The sequence below is a fragment of the Leucoraja erinacea genome, chromosome 1 (genome assembly GCF_028641065.1).
Source record: "Leucoraja erinacea ecotype New England chromosome 1, Leri_hhj_1, whole genome shotgun sequence".
Classification (NCBI taxonomy): Eukaryota; Metazoa; Chordata; class Chondrichthyes; order Rajiformes; family Rajidae; genus Leucoraja; species Leucoraja erinaceus.
Genome location: NC_073377.1, coordinates 17,070,398 through 17,088,063, shown reverse-complemented (window position 1 = coordinate 17,088,063; position 17,666 = coordinate 17,070,398). Strand labels below are relative to the sequence as shown.

The following is a 17,666-nucleotide window of genomic DNA, read 5'->3' as shown; positions in this document are numbered from 1 at the left end:
CCCCCCCCACACACACACCCCGCCCCCCACACACACACACACACACACACCCCACACACCCCCCACACACACACACCCCCCCCCCCCCCCCGCCCACCACACACCACACACCCCCCCCCGCCCCCCACACACACACCCCCCACACACACACACCACACACCCCCTCACACACACACCCACCCCCCCACACACACACACACACACACACACACACTCCCACACCCACACACACACCCCCACCCCCACACACCCCACCCACACACACACACCCACACACACCCCCACACACACACACACACACACCCCCTCACACACACACACACACACACACACACACACACACACACACACACACACCCCCCCCCCCCCACACACCCACACCCCCACACACACACACACCTCACACACACACACCCCACCCCCCTCCACACACACACCCCACACCCTTCCCCCCCCACACACACACACCGCACACACACACACACCCCCACACACATACACCTGTGAACCTAGGCTGCGACGTGAGTGGAAGGACAATCTATTTGTTTTTTTTCCTCTCCTTTTTACTGTAATGTTGGGCGCTGGGGTTTTTTTTCTGTCCGCCCCCCCATCACCCACCTCTCTTAGCAACCACATATTTCACAACTGCAGCCAGGGGAGGGGATGGGAGGGAGAGAGAGACGAGAGAGACGAGTGGAGGCGCACACACACACACACAACACTCACACACATCCATCCGGGCTCCTGATTCACTGACACACCATCAGCAGGGACTGTGGGCTGATGGAGGGAAGAGAAATTTAAAAAAAAATCTGAAGGGGAAAATAAATAACAGCAGTTAACACTGGCTGGAGAAGACACAACAGGTACTGTCTGAATATCTGTGTGCTTCGATGCGAAATTTATTGCAGTATATCTTGGTAAACTTGTCAGGATGTTTTATTTTATATTTCTGGTATAAAAGGAAAGCGTGCACTGGAGATTTTTAGTTTTGGACAGATCATGTATTTGCTTCGAGACAGTCGAATACTTTCCCAGGGATTGTCAGTAGGTCTAGTGTGTCTGGATGGGGGGGAAACAAGGAAGATGTCACTCAGTTGCCACGCGAGAGGATTGAGGGAGTTTGTCCCGCAATTTGCATCACATAGAAATAGGTGATAGATTACAAACGAATCGGTTAATCCAGAGGCAACGAGTTTGTCAGTGATAACTGTTGTAAGGTATGTGCCGTCAGCTCATTCACTGATTTCTGGAATAAGCTTACGGGAGCTTGTCAGTGGTTGTATTGGAGAATATTCCCAGGTATGGGTGTGTCACATGATTCTTCAGTATTGTAGATGCCTTGGTTGTGGAAGCATTCTACATGAACGATCTGAATTAATTATTTAAATAGTACTATTATTTAATCTGATGTTTTATTTTATGTGGGCTAAGCTTCCTTCCCCTGACTCTTTGCTGAAATGGGGTACCACAAGCCTCATATGTCTCCACTGTGTCACAGTTGGTCATTAATTACACGTGACCACTGACTGCCCCCGATTTTTTTCTTTATATTGTGAAGTTAACATAGTTAATTGTAGTACTATTGGAGCTGTAGCATAGTTAACTGTAGCACTATTGTAGTTGAGATAGCTTATTCAGCAGGTTATTGTACATATCCATAAGATAGATAACATGGTGTTAGCCCTTTGTCAGGGATTTCTTTCATTGATTTGGGGTAATATTAAGGAACTGTATTAGCTGGGAGGTTAAGAGTTGGGCAGTTCTGAGAAGTTAATTAAATTTCATAAGGGAGCGATTGTCCTAAAACTGCATTATACATGCAAAGGATTGTGAAAGGGGAAAGTTGAGGGATTTGGTGATTGTAGTATTTTCTACAGTAGAAATATTTATTTTCTTTGATGTGTTAATGAAAAAAATTATCAAGTCTGTTGAGTTAACTGGCAACAATTTAAAAACTATAAGGTTGGAAAGCAGACTTATGTCAAGGTTTATTCACAATGAATCATTTGGAGATCCAAATATAGTTAATTGCATTTTTGGTTGAGAAATAGATACTGAGCCCATGGTAGTTTTTCTTTGAAACATTTATTGATAAAATTGTTTTTAAAAGAAGGTTATGTTAGTGTTGAATAATTAGCATTTGTTCTTTTTTTTTTAACAGCTATTTGCTGAAATATGTATCATAGATAAAATATCAGACCATTTCCCGTGGAAACGCCAGCATCCCAATATGGCCTAGGATGGTCAGTTTGAGAAATCGGAATAATTACTCTAGGTTACCCGCAGTAAGGCAAAGAGCAAATAACATTTATTTTCAATTTTGGCTTATTGTCCAAGTAAATGCTTTCAGCAATTATTGTGATGAAGTAAAAGTACCACTTGAAGCTGCTGGACAAAAACCTAAAAGCTGCAAAAATATGTGCTGTGTTGGATAAATTCATGTATTTTAATGTCTAGAGAAAGACCGAAAGATAGTACATGTTTGTGAACTAAATGTCTAAATTAAGTACATTTACCAGTATTGCTTCTTAAATTAGTGACTAAACTGGTGATACTGCAGTTTGTGCTGGCTGAAAAAATAGTGCTGAAGGTTTTTTAATTGATGTAAATAGGAAGAGAATAAATACAGCAGAGAGAAGAAACAAACTATGTTGATGTAAGATACAAAACGATCCATTTCCAGCAATAAAAGACACAAACTGCTAGAATAACTCTGTGGGTCAGACAGCATCTCTGGAGAACATACATAGGTGAGGTTTTATATTGGACTCTTCTTCATACTCTGAAGTCAAGGTCTGAAAAACTTAGGATCCACGTTCCCTTAGAGATGCTGCCTGGCCTGCTGAGTTACTACAGCACTTTTTTTTAAGGCAGTATCTGCAGTTTCTTTTTTCTACTGCTATTTGTGGAAATCTAAAATAAAGTAAAAATGCTAGAAGTACCCATGTCAGACAGCATGTGTGGAGAGAGGAAAACTGTTACAGATGAAAGAGAGAACTGTGCTTTGTGGTAAATTAGAAAAGTAGATTTGAAAGGAATTTATTTTGAAATGTAGAATGGAGAAAAACGTGTTGTTTATGAAAATGTACAGGTTTTGCACTGTTGGAATACATTTTATGAGCCAGATCATGCTCGATTGAAGTTGCTGTCCTGCATTGTTATCATCACCCACAAAATTATTTTGAATTTTAGATTGGTCAAGGCAATGATATAGACAATGAGTTTGACTGACAGTATATAGAATAAGTAGCGTTGATCAGCAAATTTGCTGATCAAACTGCAATTTTTGAGTTCTGCAATTTTTTAACTTCAGTTGAACAGGAAATCATTCCCACCAGTGCTATTTAAAGATGTCATCCAATATAGTTGAGTTAATTACTGATCTACTTAATATGGCTGTTGTTGGGGAGAATTGAGTTGCTGCAGGAAGTTGGCATTGAGTTGAAAGGTCAACCATGATCTTACTAAATGAAAGATAATGGTAAATATTACTGGAATGTTCTTTGAACAACTCTGCAAATGTATGGTACCTTCTGTAGCCCTTTAAATGTAGTGTTATGAACAGGGAAGCACTGAAGATTTTTTGCAGCATGAAGGGGAAATTAGTAGAATGGCATCCATAGAGGGGGAAGAGATGCAAGGGTGTTGGTGTTTGTACAGGGGATAATTATCATAATTAAACATTAGCATGGAACGATGTGCTACATGTCAACATTTCCACATTGATAGCCTCTCTAAAATCTGCCACTTGCTGCCCTCTCATATACAACTTCAGTGCAGAGTGCGTCTTGCATTGCCAGTGGCTATCATTCTTTTGTTTTCATTTCAAAATAAACCTTATTCGTAATATAAAATAAAAACACTACAAAAATCCTTTGTGTCTATACATTAAGTATTCCTAGTATTATGTCCAGTAGTGTTAGCATTTTCCTTTTTCTTTACACATTGTCCTATTGCCACTCATGTGGCCCCCACGGATGATGTCCCTTCCCTTGCTTGAGGGATATCCCCACCAGACTCAGCCCCTCAATGTCCAGCAGCGGAGCAACTCTAGACTGTGGTTCTCTTCGCCTTGGGTAGTCGGAACTTCCATGTGTCCCTTAGCACTTTTTCACCCAGAGAGTTCTGAGTAGACAATAGGTGCAGGAGTAGGCCATTCGGCACTTCGTGCTAGCACCGCCATTTAATGTGATCATGACTGATCATCCACAACCAGTTCCAGCCTTTCACCCCGTATCCCTGGACTCCATTATCTTTAAGAGCTCTATCTAGCTCTCTCTTGGAAGCATCCAGAGAACCGGCCTCCACTGCCCTCTGAGGCAGAGAATTCCAGAGACTCATAACTCGCTGTGTGAAAAAGTATTTCCTCATCTCCGTTCTAAATGGCTTACCCCTTATTCTTAAACTGTGGACCCTGGTTCTGGTTCCCCCAACATTGGGAACATGTTTCCTGCTTCTAGCGTATCCAACCCCTTAATAATCTTATATGTTTCAAATAAGATCCCCTCTCTAAATTCCAGAGCATACAAGCCCAGCTGTTCCATTTTATCAACATATGACTGTGGAATTCTCTGCCACAGAAGGCAGTGGAGGCCAATTCACTGGATGCTTTCAAGAGAGAGTTAGATATAGCTCATAGGGCTACACTCAAAATGCTGGAGTAACTCAGCGGAACAGGCAGCATCTCTGGAGAGAAAGAATGGGTGATGTTTCCGGGGTCGAGACCCTTCTTCACTCTTAGGGCTAACGGAATCAAGAGAAATGGGGAGAAAGCAGGAATGGGGTGTTAATTTTGGATGATCAGCTATGATCATATTGAATGGCGGTGCTGGCTCGAAGGGCCAAATGGCCTTCACCTATTTTCTATGTTTCCAGCACGTTCTTCTGCAGTTTGGAATGGGCCAATCAGCAGCATTCTCTTACTGTGCAGTGCTGGAAGAACAACGTGTTTCAGGCAGACCAAAGAGCGTCATTCACCAAATCAATGGTTTACCAGCGGCATGATGTCTGTCTCTGTGCACGTCCATAAGAATAGCCCATAAATCAGAGTTCGCTGTTAAGTCACTGCGAACAATGACAAGGACTTTTTCATCTTTCTCCAGACCGTCTTAGCAAATCCACACTGCAAAGAGGTGGGCAATCATCTCCTCTCCATCTTTATGTTTGACTTCTTTGGATCTGAAGGTGGATGAGTCTCCTGGACCAGATGGAATACACCCTAAGATTCTGAAAGTTAGCTGCTTCCAAGATGTTGCTCAACCTAGGCGACTATTTGCATGCTAGCCACAGAAGTAGATCCACAATCCCTTCTTACATTCGCACCACACTCTTAAATCTCTACACACTGTAAATGGCTTATTTGTGATCATGTATTATCTTTCCGCTGACTGGTTCGCACGCAACAAAAGCTTTTCACTGTACCTCACAACACTTGACATTAAACAGAACTGAATAAACTGAACTGAGCTTAGAGGTTGTGGAGGCGTTACTGGTGATCTTTTAAAAGCACTAGTCAGGAGTGGTCCCAGAGGACTGGAAAATTACAAATATTACTCCACTGTTCAAGAAGGGAGCGAAGCAAAACAGGGGAAACTAGAGGCCGGTAGCCTGACTTCAGTAAGATTGTAGATTCCATTATAAATGATGAGATTTCCGATTACTTGAGCACATGATAAAATAGGCTTGGTTTTGTGAAGGGGAGACCTTATCTGAATCTGTTGGATTTCTTTGAGGAAATAAATGGCAGGATAGATAAAGGAGAGTCTAGATATTTACCTGGATTTTCAGAAAGCATTTGATATGGCACCGCATGTGTGGATGCTAAAGAAGATGAGAGCCAGTGGTATTAGAGGGGAGATACAAGCATGGATAGAAGGTTGACTGATTGGTAGAAGGGTAGAAGGTAGTTGGTAGAAGGCAGAGAGTGGAAATAAAGGGGGCTTTTTGAGAAGCAGTATTCAACATAATACAATCATTCCGCAGCAGCTGGTGGAGAAGTTGGAGCTATTGGGAGTTGATGCTGGCACATGCAACTGGGTCCTGAACTTTCTGTCGCAATGGTCAGGGTGGGCAGTAGGACATCAAAAACCATAGCCGTGAGCACTGGCTCACCCCAAGGCTGTGTCCTAAGCCCCCTGCTGTTTAGTCTGCTGACATACGACTGTACTGCTAGACTCAACAACAACTTCATCAACAAGTTCGCTGATGACACAACAGTGGTGGGTCTCATCAGTGACAATGATGAATCGGCGTACAGGATGGAGGTGGAGCTGCTCACAGGTTGGTGCAAATCCCACAACCTCATTCTTAACGTGGGAAAAACTAAGGAGATGGTGGTTGACTTCAGGAGGGCGGGGAAACAACACCATACACCTCTGCACATCAATGGAGCTGATGTGGAAAGGGTCAGCAGCGTGAAGTTTCTAGGACTACATCTGTCTGATGACCTGACGTCCACGGCCAACACCACAGCACTGGTCAAGAGAGCCCAGCAGTGACTACACCCTCTCCGAAGACTACGTAAAGCAGGTCTCCCCACTACACACCTACGGACTTTTTATAGGGGGACAATCGAGAGCACATTGACCTACGGCATCACTTCCTGGTTCGGGAGCTGCAAGGCGTACGAACGGCACCAACTAGACAGGATTGTGAAGACCGCCAGCAGGATTATTGGTGCTCCACTCCCTTTCCTGCTGGACATATACAGGAAGAGATGTATCAGCAGAGCCATCTCCATCATCAAAGACCCCTACCACCCATCGCATGACATTTTCTCCATCCTGCCATCTGGGAAGAGGTACAGCAGCATTAGCTGCAAAACCAGCAGGATGCTCCTCAGCTTCTTCCCACAGGCTATAAGACTGCTAAATGGACTTTGCCCCCTGCCAACCACCAACCTGGACACACTGCAGCAGAACCACTGCCGTGCTGCTGCCGATCGGAACGCCTGTTGAATGTTTAGTAGAGTGTTAAATTTGTTCATGATATATGTATTTTTATTTCTATTTATTTTTAATGCACACTGAATGGACACTGGTTGAGCAATGTTTTTTTGTTTCCTCTGGGTATGTGAATACTCAGGAAATGACAATAAAGATATACAATACAATACAATACAATACAATACAACAAGGCTGCTACTCCTCATGTTGTATATTAATGATTTGGATGAGGGAATTGAAGGCTTTGTATTCAAGTTTGCAGATGATACAAAGATAGGTGGAGGGGCAAGTGGTGTGGAGAAAGGGGGGACTCTGCAGAAGGACTTTGACAGGTTGGGAGAGTGGGCAGAGAAGTGGCAGATGGAATACAGCGCAGCAAATGCTTTAGAAAATAGTTTATGCCTTTATTCCCATTTTGATAGCAGGAACAAAGGCATAAACTATTTTCTAAAGGATTCAGAAATCGGAGGTGCAAAGGGACTTGCGAGTGCGGTTGCAGGATTCCCAAAAGGTTAATTTGCAAGTTGAAAGGAAGGATGGAAAATGCAATGTTAGCATTCATTTCGAGAGGACTTAAGTGTAAAAACAGGGATGTAATACCATAGGCTCTCTTCTTCTTTAGCACCCTCACGTGTGGCGCCCTATCAAAGGCTTTCTGAAAGTCCAGGTAAACATTCAGATGACACACGGGTGGCAGTATGAACTGTGCGGAGGATGCTATGAGGATGCAGGGTGACTAGGACAGGTTGGATGAGTGGGCAGATGCATGGCAGATGCAGTTTAAAGCAGATGAATGTGAGGTTGTCCACTTTGGTGGCAAGAACAGGAAGACAGATTAATATCTGAATGGTGTCAAGTTGGGGAAAGGGGAAGTACAACCAGATCTGGGTGTCCTTGTACATCAGTCACTGAAAGAAAGCATGCAGGTACAGCAGGCAGTGAAGAAAGCTAATGGCATGTTGGCCTTCATAACAAAAGGAGTTGAGTATAGGAGCAAAAAGGTCCTACTGCAGTTGTACAAGGCCCTGGTGAGACCACACCTGGAGCATTGTGTGCAGTTTTGGTCTGCAAATTTGAGGAAGAACATTCTTGGTATTGAAGGAGTGCAGCGTAGATTCACAAGGTTAATTCCTGGGATGGCGTGACTGTCATATGTTGAAAGATTGGAGTGACTGGGCTTGTATACACTGGAATATGGAAAGATGCAAGGGGATCTTATTATTAAGGGATTGAACATGCTAGCGGCAGGAAACAAGTCCAGAACCAGAGGCCTCAGTTTAAGAATAAAGGGTAGGCCATTTAGAACGGAGATGAGGAAAAACCTTTTCACCCAGAGTGTTGTGAATCTATGGAATTCTCTGCCTCAGGAGGCAGTGGATGCTTTCAAGAGAGAGTTAGGTGGAGCTCTTAAAGATAGCGGAAACAAGGGATATGGGGAGGGCAGGAATGGGGTACTGATTGTGGATGATCAGCCATGATCACAGTGAATTGCGGTGCTGGCTCGAAGGGCCGAATGGCCTACACCTGCACCTATTGTCTATTGTAATGCTGAGGCATTATAAGGCACTAGTCAGACTGCATTTGGAGTATTGTAAGTAGTTTTGGGCCCCATATCTGAAGAAGGGTGTGCCAACGCTGGAGAGGGTTCAGAGGAGGTTTACCAGAATGATCCGGGGAACGATTGGGTTAACGTATGATGAGCATTTGACAGCATTGGGCTTGTATTCACAGGAGTTTAGAAGGATGAGGGGGAAACCTCATTGGAACTTAGTGAATAGTGAAAGGCCAGAATAGGGAGAGAGAATGTTTCCACTGGTGGGAGGGTCTAGGGCAGAATACCTTCTGAAAGGGTTGAGGAGGAGTTTCTATCGTCAGAGAGTGTTGAATCTGTTGAATCGCTACAGATGGCTGTGGAGGGCAAGTCATTAGGCGTTTTAAAGGGGGAGATTGACAGATTCTTAATTAGTATGGGTGTCAAGGGTTATGGGGAGAAGGCGGGAGAATGGAGTTGAGAGGGAACGATAGATCAGCCATGATTGAATGGTGGAGTAGACTCGATGGCCCAAATGGTGTAATTCTGCTCCTATGACATGAACTTATCTGAAGCTATTTATAATATCTCACAACTTGCTATCCACTGTTATGCAAGGGAAACTACTGAAACACTTTTGAATTGAGCCATGCCTATATTTCATCCTCTCTTCTCAGAAATCAGGATTAGAAGGTTTTTCACAGATGCTCTTGATGGTTGGCTGTGTGTATACAAGCCTTACTTGTATATACGATACTATAGAATATTTTTCCCAGGAGGGAAATTGGTCTGCCAACAGTCATAAAACACAACAAGATACATGAAACACAAAATCAAAGTGACGTGTGGAAAGTCCAGGATTGGGGATGTGCAAAGATTGGGAGGGAAATCAGTCTACCACATGATAGAAGGGGGAGGTGTTGTACAGTTTGATAGCCGCAGGGAAAAAGGATCGCCTGTGGCATTCTGTACTGCATCTTGGTGGAACCAGTCTGTTGCTGAAAGTGCTCCTCAGGTTGACCAGTGTGTCATGGATGGGGTGAGCTGTATTGTCCACAATGCTTCACGGTTTGAGGAGTATCCTCTCCTCCAAGACGACCTCCAATAGATCCAACTCCACCCCCAGGACTATATACAAGTAAAATTCATGTTTTTAATTTAACTTTTAGAAAGTATTTAAATATATTTTTAAAAGGCATTTAAATATAAATTAAATTAATTGTACTGCATTAGTCACCCTATATTTGATACTAAACCTTCAATAAGTACACACACAATAAATGGTAGACAAAAGTGCTGGAGAAACTCAGCGGGTGCAGCAGCATCTATGGAGCGAAGGAAACGGGCAACGTTTCTGCCCGAAACGTTGCCTATTTCCTTCGCTCCATAGATGCTGCCGCACCCGCTGAGTTTCTCCAGCACTTTGGACTACCTTTGATTTTCCAGCCTCTGCAGTTCCTTCTTAAACACAATAAATGGTGTGGCTTTTTCTTGTTGGTTGCCAGTGAGAACACCTTTTGTCAAACGAGGCCTCACGAATGGCTTGCAGAACTTAAACATTACGTTCCTATTCCTATACTCATCTCCCTGACTGTTGCACACCAGCATGCCAAAAGCCTTATTCACCACCCTATCCACCTGTGATGCCACATTCAGGGAACTATGTATTTATGCTCATATATCCTTCAGGTCTACCACGTTCTCCAGGGCTCAAAGTCAAAGTCAATTTTAAGTCAAGTTTGAACAATTAAATTTGAACAATCACTGTGAACGATCACTGCCCTGGTTTGAGTTTCTAAAATGAATGCCTCATTTGGGGAAGGACAACTTTGATGGATCAGACAGGACTTTAATGAAGTAGGCTTTTTGCAGACAGATGGCCTGAAAATTGGATGTTTTAGTGGCAGTGAAAGTTCAAGCTGTACATGTCTTTGTTAAAATGAAGGGGAGGGCAAGTAGGAGTATTGAATGCTAGATACAGTGCAGAAAGGGTCCTTCGATCCACCACATCCAAGTTGACCATTTTGCTAATTTATGCTAATCCTGTATTAGGTCTGTGCCCTTTCATACTTTGCCTATTCAAATGCATGACTAAATGCATCTGAAACACAGTGATTGTATGTGATTCCACCACCACCTCTGGCACCATATTCCAGATAGCAATCGCTCCCTGTGAAAATAAACTTTCCCCTCGGATCCCCTTTGCATCTTGTCCCTCTCATCTTTGCCTTATTATGTTTAACACACCAGGGGAAAATATTTATTTCTATCTACACTATATGTACTTCTCATAATGTTTTATACCTTTGGAAGGTCACCTCGCCTTTTATTCTGCTTGGGTAGCTTACAACCCTATGTTATGAACAACGGATTCCCCATGCCTGTGCCTTATGTCTTCCAGATCTGCTGAGTTACCCCAGCACTTTGTTTTTTGCCAGAGATAGTAGTTGAGTCAGGTACAATAACAATCTTTAAGAGACATTTGGACCATAAAATGGAAATATTTAGAGATTTGGGTTGAACGCAGGAAAATGGGACTAGCTTGTAAGGGGTGTCTAGATTGGCATTGTCCATTTGGGCCGAAGTGCCTGTTTCAATGCCGTTTGACTCTCTTACAAAAGTCCTTCAGTTCAGGCAACATCTTGATGTATGTTCTCTGCAAATGTGATTAAAAATGCAGAAAGTCATTTGCAATGGCCTCATTCCATCTGCCAGTCAGTCCCTCATCAACCATACCAAATTGACAGGCACACTCGCTCATGGATTTTAGCTTGTACAGGTACCCCCACCCTTCAAGTTGGTTTCTTGCTCCTTTTAGTCATGCACCATATTGTCCTTCAGTAGAAACGGATCTATGTCAGTGAATGTTGAACAGTCTCTTTTGCTGACAAAGCCATTACGAGTATTTATTTGTAGAAGTTGTTGTTACATGCATGGTTGGATTATGATGAATTGAGTACTGCCCAAGAATTAGTGAATACTAGACTAAGTGGGACCCATTGGGTCCCATGTTCACACGGGAGCGCTGATCCCTCAAAGCAATATTCCACCTCTCCACCAATTCCAATATTGCTGGCCAGTGCGGGGGGAGAGGCTTTCTGGAGCGCTAGTATGGGTGTTGTGGGCCAAAGGGACTGGTTTCCAGAGGACTAGTATGGACATTGTGGGCCAAATGGATTATTGGGCTGGCAGCTCAGTCACTCAGGCCTGCTGGGCTGGCAGCTTAGTCACTCAGGTCTGGTGGGCTGGCAGCTCAGTCACTCAGGCCTGGTGGGCTGGCAGCTCAGTCACTCAGGCCTGATGGGCTGGCAGCCCAGTCACTCAGGCCTGGTGGGCTGGCAGTTCAGAAATTCTGCCCAAAACAGGTGAGAGACTCTGTGTGAGAGAGAAGGAGGAGAGGGCGGAGAATCAATTTTAGCCATTTTTCATCTTTTTCTGCAGATCACAGCAATGAAGGAGGAAAGTCTATCCTGGCCTGCAAAAGGGAGGGAGCAAATGAAGGGAGGGAGAAAAATACTGGGGTGAGGTTTAATACTTACAGGGGGAATACTTACTGATGGGCCGAAGGGACTCCTGGGCTAGTACAGGCCTGATGGGCCGAAGGGGCTCTTAAAATAAAAATCTGAGTGAAATCTCAGTGAAAGGCACTTTTCCTGTTGGGCCAAAATTCTCCTCCTTGGCTAATATGGGCATTTTGGGCAAAAGGGACTGGTTTCTCGGCTAATAGGGGCCTTGTGGACCAAAATTAGTGATTTCAGGCAGGCCAAACAACTCATTTAATTTCATTTCCAATTACATTGATGTTTCAAGCACATGGCAGGCCGAATATCTCATTGAATTTTCATTTCACTTCCGTTGCCATTGCAGTTTCAAGCACAGGGCAGGCTCAAGCCAAACAGCTGATTGCAATTTCACTTCATTTCCATTGCCATTGCACTTTCAAGCACAGGGAAGGGTCAAGCCAAACAGCTCATTGCATTTTCACCACTTCCATTCCACTTTCAAGCACAGGGCAGGCTCAAGCCAAACAGCTCAATGCATTTTCACTTCATTTCCATTGCCATTGCACTTTCAAGCACAGGGCAGGCTCAAGCCAAACAGATTGCATTTTCACTACATTTCCATTGCCATTGCAGTTTCAAGCACATGGCAGGCTCAAGCCAAACAGCTCATTGCATTTTCACTACATTTCCATTACCATTGAAGTTTCAAGCACATGGCAGGTTCAAGCCAAACAGCTCATTGGATTTTCACTTCATTTCCATTGCTATTGCAGTTTCAAGCAAAGGGCAGGCCAAACAACTCATTTCATTTTCATTAAGGGCTAATACATCATTTATTCAAGTACATTGCATACTCACAGTGTTCTGTAGTTTCCCAGCTCAGACAGAGAGTCGTGACCTCTCCCTCACCATCTTGCAGATAAACTGAGCCACGCCAACACTTCCGGGTTTTAAAGTCCCTCCCACCGGAAGGGACGTGGCCTTCATGGCGGTGATTGACAGGAGAGAGAATCGCAAGATTTTTTAAACACTAATAAGTCTTTTATTTTTCATCGATGGGAAAAATCCTCAGGGCCTGCGCAACGGATAGGACTCTGAGTAAGAAGGCCAAACAGCCATATGTGGTAGCGTTTTTTCTAAAATCAAAGTACAGTGCAAACAGGAAGTGGTCAAGATGAAACTTTTAATTATATAAATAAAATAACATTGGAAGTTACCTATTGACTTGATCGTGTGGATGGAGGATAATTTGTGCCTCTGCAGACAGAAGACATCAATCCTATTTTTATTCACCTCTTCTGGCAAGTCCTCCATGCAGTCAGCATCTTATGTTGTGTCATTCCCAGGCCCTAATTATTTCCTGCACTGTTGCCAACATCCATTCCCACAATAGATCAACTCCCCTCAAGAGAGGCCTAGATTTAGGTATTAGAGGATAGCTTTAATTGTAATTAAAAGTTCCAGATATTGACTCACTACTAATATACCCAGCAATCAACAAGCATGGGGTATTGAAGAAGGGTCTCAACCTGAAGCCATCTACATTTGCCCCGATTCGTACCATATCCTTCGTAAGCTTTCCTGTCCATGTATCTGTCCAAATGAAGAAGGGCCCTGACCCCTCCTCTATCCATGTTCTCCAGAGATGCTGCCTGAACTGCTGAATTACACCAGTTCTTTGTGTCCTTCTGTGCTTGGGTTAATGATACATTGAAATCCCTGCACTAATTTGTTTGGTCATTATATTCAGCTCCCAGTATGTTCCCAAGGAAGTCGCTAGAAGAAAAAGCCTCTTTGCAAAGTTCACATTTTTATGCTGAATTTATAATCATAGATTTCATTAAATGTGAATGATGTGCTGTGGATATTGATTAAATATTGAATAACCCAAAAATGTATTGGTACTGTTGAAGCTTAGATTTAGATTAAAAGGAGATATTTTGTATCCTAAAAATATAATAATAAATCTTGTAAGAAATGTTGTTTGCATGGGAAGGAATAGTCATTTTCTATTTAGATTGGCAAATAAGCTTCATTGGCTTCTGCATGAAAATATCTAGAGACTGCATGGGGCACCATAGGGCATGGGAAAGGGGAGGATTCCATGATCGAATAACATGATGAGCTCTTAAAGGGCGAGGTGGCCATAAACTTGTCACTTGTCACTTGTCACTGGCATATGTTTATTTCAGAGCTCTTATAACATATTTTCCCAGAGACATCATTTCACTTATCATTAACAAAGAATTTTGTTCTTCAAAAATTAAAATTATTTAAGCTTAAAAGAATGATTGATTAGAATAAGAATTTAGTGATTAGGATAAAATCATCCAGAAATGCCGAGCTATGGTTAACAATGCTATGCAAATATTTATTAGTTGCTTTTCAGAAAATTTGACTGAATGATAAATCTTTGATTATATACTACCTAAAAATATTTTCTGGCTTTAACGTGACTTTAGAAAATGACAAGATGTTGCCCCAGAAATTTTGTTCAAATAATTAGTTCTACCAAGGATGACATAGGATCAGAAGATGTAGTCATTGTGGGTGGAGCTGAGAAATTGCATGGGTAAAAAGACCGTAATGAGAGTTATTTAGTGGCCCCCCAATATTAGCCAGGATATAGGGGACAAGTGACATCAGGAGATACAACCGGTATGTAAGAAAGGCAATGTTACGGTGGCCATTGAAGATTTCAATATATAGGTAGACTGGGAAAATCAGGTTGGTACTGGAACCCAAGAGAGGGAATTCATAGAGTGCCTCTGAACTGGTTTCTTACAGCAGATTGTAGTGGAGCTTACCAGGGAAAAGGCAATTCTGGATTTATTATTGTGTCATTGGATTTGATAGGGGAGCTCAAGGTAAAGGAACCACAAGGTGGTAGCGACCACAATATGATAAGATTCAACCTGCAACTTGAAAGGGAGAAGATGAAATCGGATGTTGGTATTACAGCTGAGCAATGGGACTACAGAGGCATGAGGGAGGAGCTGGCCAAAGTTGACTGGAAAGGTATCCTAGTAGGAATGACGGTGGAACAGCAATGGCATAATTCAGAAGATACAGGATCTAGGGGGAGAAAGAGGCGACCGATACTGACAAGGGAAGTCAAGGACAGCATAAATTAAAAGAGAAGGCATACAGTATAACATTGCAAAAATTAGTGGGAAGCCAGAGGATTGGGAAGCTTTTAAAGAATAACAGATGGTAACCACAAAAGGCAATATGGGGAGAAAAGTTGAAATATGAAGGCAAGCTACCCAATAACATAAAAGAGAATAGCAAGAGTTTCTTCAGATATATAAAGAGTAAGAAAGAGACAAGAGTGGATGTTGGAAATATGCATGAGAAGTGATAATGGGGAATAAAGAAATGGCAGAGGAATTGATTAACTTTTTTGCATGTGTCTTCACAGTGGAAGACACCAGCAACGTGGCTGAAATTCAAGAGAGTCAGGGGGTGGAAGTTATTGGAGTGGCTATTACTAAGGAGAAGGTGCTTGGGAAGCTGAGAGTTCTGAAGATGGATGTCACTTGGGTCGATGGACTGCATCTCAGGGTTTTGAAAGAGGTGGCTTTAGAGATTGTGGAGACATCAATAGTAATATGTCAAGAATCACTAGAGTTAGGAGTGGTTCCAGACGATTGGTAAAATTACCAACATTACCCCGCTGTACAAGAAGGGAGCAAAGCAGAAGAATGGAAACCAAAGGCCTGTTAGTCTGACTTCAGTGGTTGGTAAGATTTTAGAGTCCATTTTAAAGGATGAGGTTATGGAGTACTTAGAAGTTCATGATAAAATAGGCCAAAGTCAGCATGGTTTTGTGAAGGGGAGATCTTGACTGAATTCTTGGAAGATGTAAATAGTAAAGGGCCTGTCCCACGAGCATACGACCTGCATGCAGCAAGCGCGACCAAACCGAAAGCGGGGGTCCCGCGGTCGAGTGATCCCCAGACAGGGCCGGTCCCACCAGCATACGCCTGCTTGCGGCGAGCGCGACCAAACCGGAAGCGGGTTAGTCGCGCTCACCTTTCACATCGATTCCTATTTCAACATAGAAACATAGAGAAACATAGAAAATAGATGCAGGAGGAGGTCATTCGGCCCTTCGAGCCAGCACCGCCATTCATTGTGATCATGGCTGATCGTCCCCAATCAATAACCCGTGCCTGCCTTCTCCCCATATCCCTTGACTCCACTAGCCCCTAGAGCTGTATCTAAATCTCTCTTAAATCCATCCAGTGATTTGGCCTCCACTGCCCTCTGTGGCAGGGAATCACTTGGCCATACTCTCCTATCCCTTCCTGAGCCTTTCTGCCCTGTTAATTCTGGTGTCTTTCTTAACTTTTCTTATACTCTTTTTCCCTTTAACTCCATCCTTATATCTCCAGTTTGTCTCCTCCCCCCACTGTTTAGTTTAAAGCCATGTGGCCTCTTTCTGCTCCTATTTTTGTATTTTATCTCCTTGCTATCATTTGAAAAACCGCAGTTTTACTCTGTAAGTGCAGGATTTCAGCCTCTAATAATATTGTCTCTTGCATTCACTGCCTGTTGCATTTTGTCCTTGCCTTTGTCTTATTTCCAGTGTATTTACTCTAAGAGGTGTGATTGCCTCCAGGACCAAATGACCCAGGTATCTTTCTCCTTCCCTGATTTCTCCCATTTTCTACAACTTGGACTTCAGTTCCTCAATGTGGAACCAAATTTCCTTGAGCTGTATATTTGTACAGCAGGTGTGGTTGGCTATTAGTGGAGATGGAGGAATGACCAGAACGTCCCTTCAAAATGCCGAAAGAGAACGGGTAGGGAGGATTTGCCTGATGCAGGTATGTGATGAATGGCTTAATCAACCTTGGCCTGTGTTAGGGCAGTACAGTGGTGCAGCAATCGAGTTGTCTTAAAGGGCTCCATCCTGACTGCGGGTGTTGTCTGTATGGAGTTTGCATGTTTTTCCTGTAATCCCATGGAGTTTCTCCGGGTGCTCAGGTTTCCTCCCACATCCCAAAGATGTGCTGGTTTATAGATTCACTGGCTTCTGTAAATTGTCTCTTCTGAGTAGGATAGAACTAGTGTATGGGTGATCGTTGGTCAGCATTAGGCAAAGGGCCTATTTCCACACTGTATCTCTAAAACTAAAGCTGTGGAGACATTTGTCCACAGAGAGATTGAGATAAGAAGGTAGGCCCCTCTTTACTCAGGGTGTAACGTTTTCAATATACTTCACTCCATGCTGTGTAGATGCATGCCCTCGGCCTCCTTAATACCTGTGTCCTATTTCCAAGCAGGCACGTGCCGTGAGTAATTACTCAGGGTAGGCAGTCAGTCGGCTTAAAAAAAAGAAAAAATTAAACCGCGCATGCGCAGATTGTTCACTTCGTAAAAATAAAAATAAAAACAGTAACAATTCAATTTGCCCACGGCTTCCTAGTCTCCTTTATTTTTAATTACTGAATGGGTGGGGGGTGAAGGGTGATGGCAGGTGGAGAGATGGTGGGAAAAACGGGAGTGCAGGGAAACGTTGAATCATTTGTCATCTTATTGAATGCCAACACTTGTTCAAGAGACCAATTGGGGGGACAGTTCCTTTCACAGCGTGTGGAGAGTCTGTGCCAGGGGTAAAGTTGCGGGGAGAGCAGGAGTGTTGAGAAGGAAGGGGTCGGGGATAATGCCAGTAACTCA

General features: G+C 43.3%; 1 protein-coding gene across 1 annotated transcript in view; it reads left to right on the top strand.

The window, feature by feature from the left end:
* Nucleotides 1-501: 501 nt before the first annotated feature.
* LOC129710892 (zinc finger and BTB domain-containing protein 7C) overlaps nucleotides 502-17,666 on the top strand; it is a 166,382-nt gene continuing 149,217 nt past the window's right edge. Inside the window, exon 1 of the transcript XR_008725767.1 lies at nucleotides 502-866. The gene's annotated coding sequence lies outside the window, so the exon portion shown is untranslated. The remainder of the gene's footprint in view (nucleotides 867-17,666) is intronic.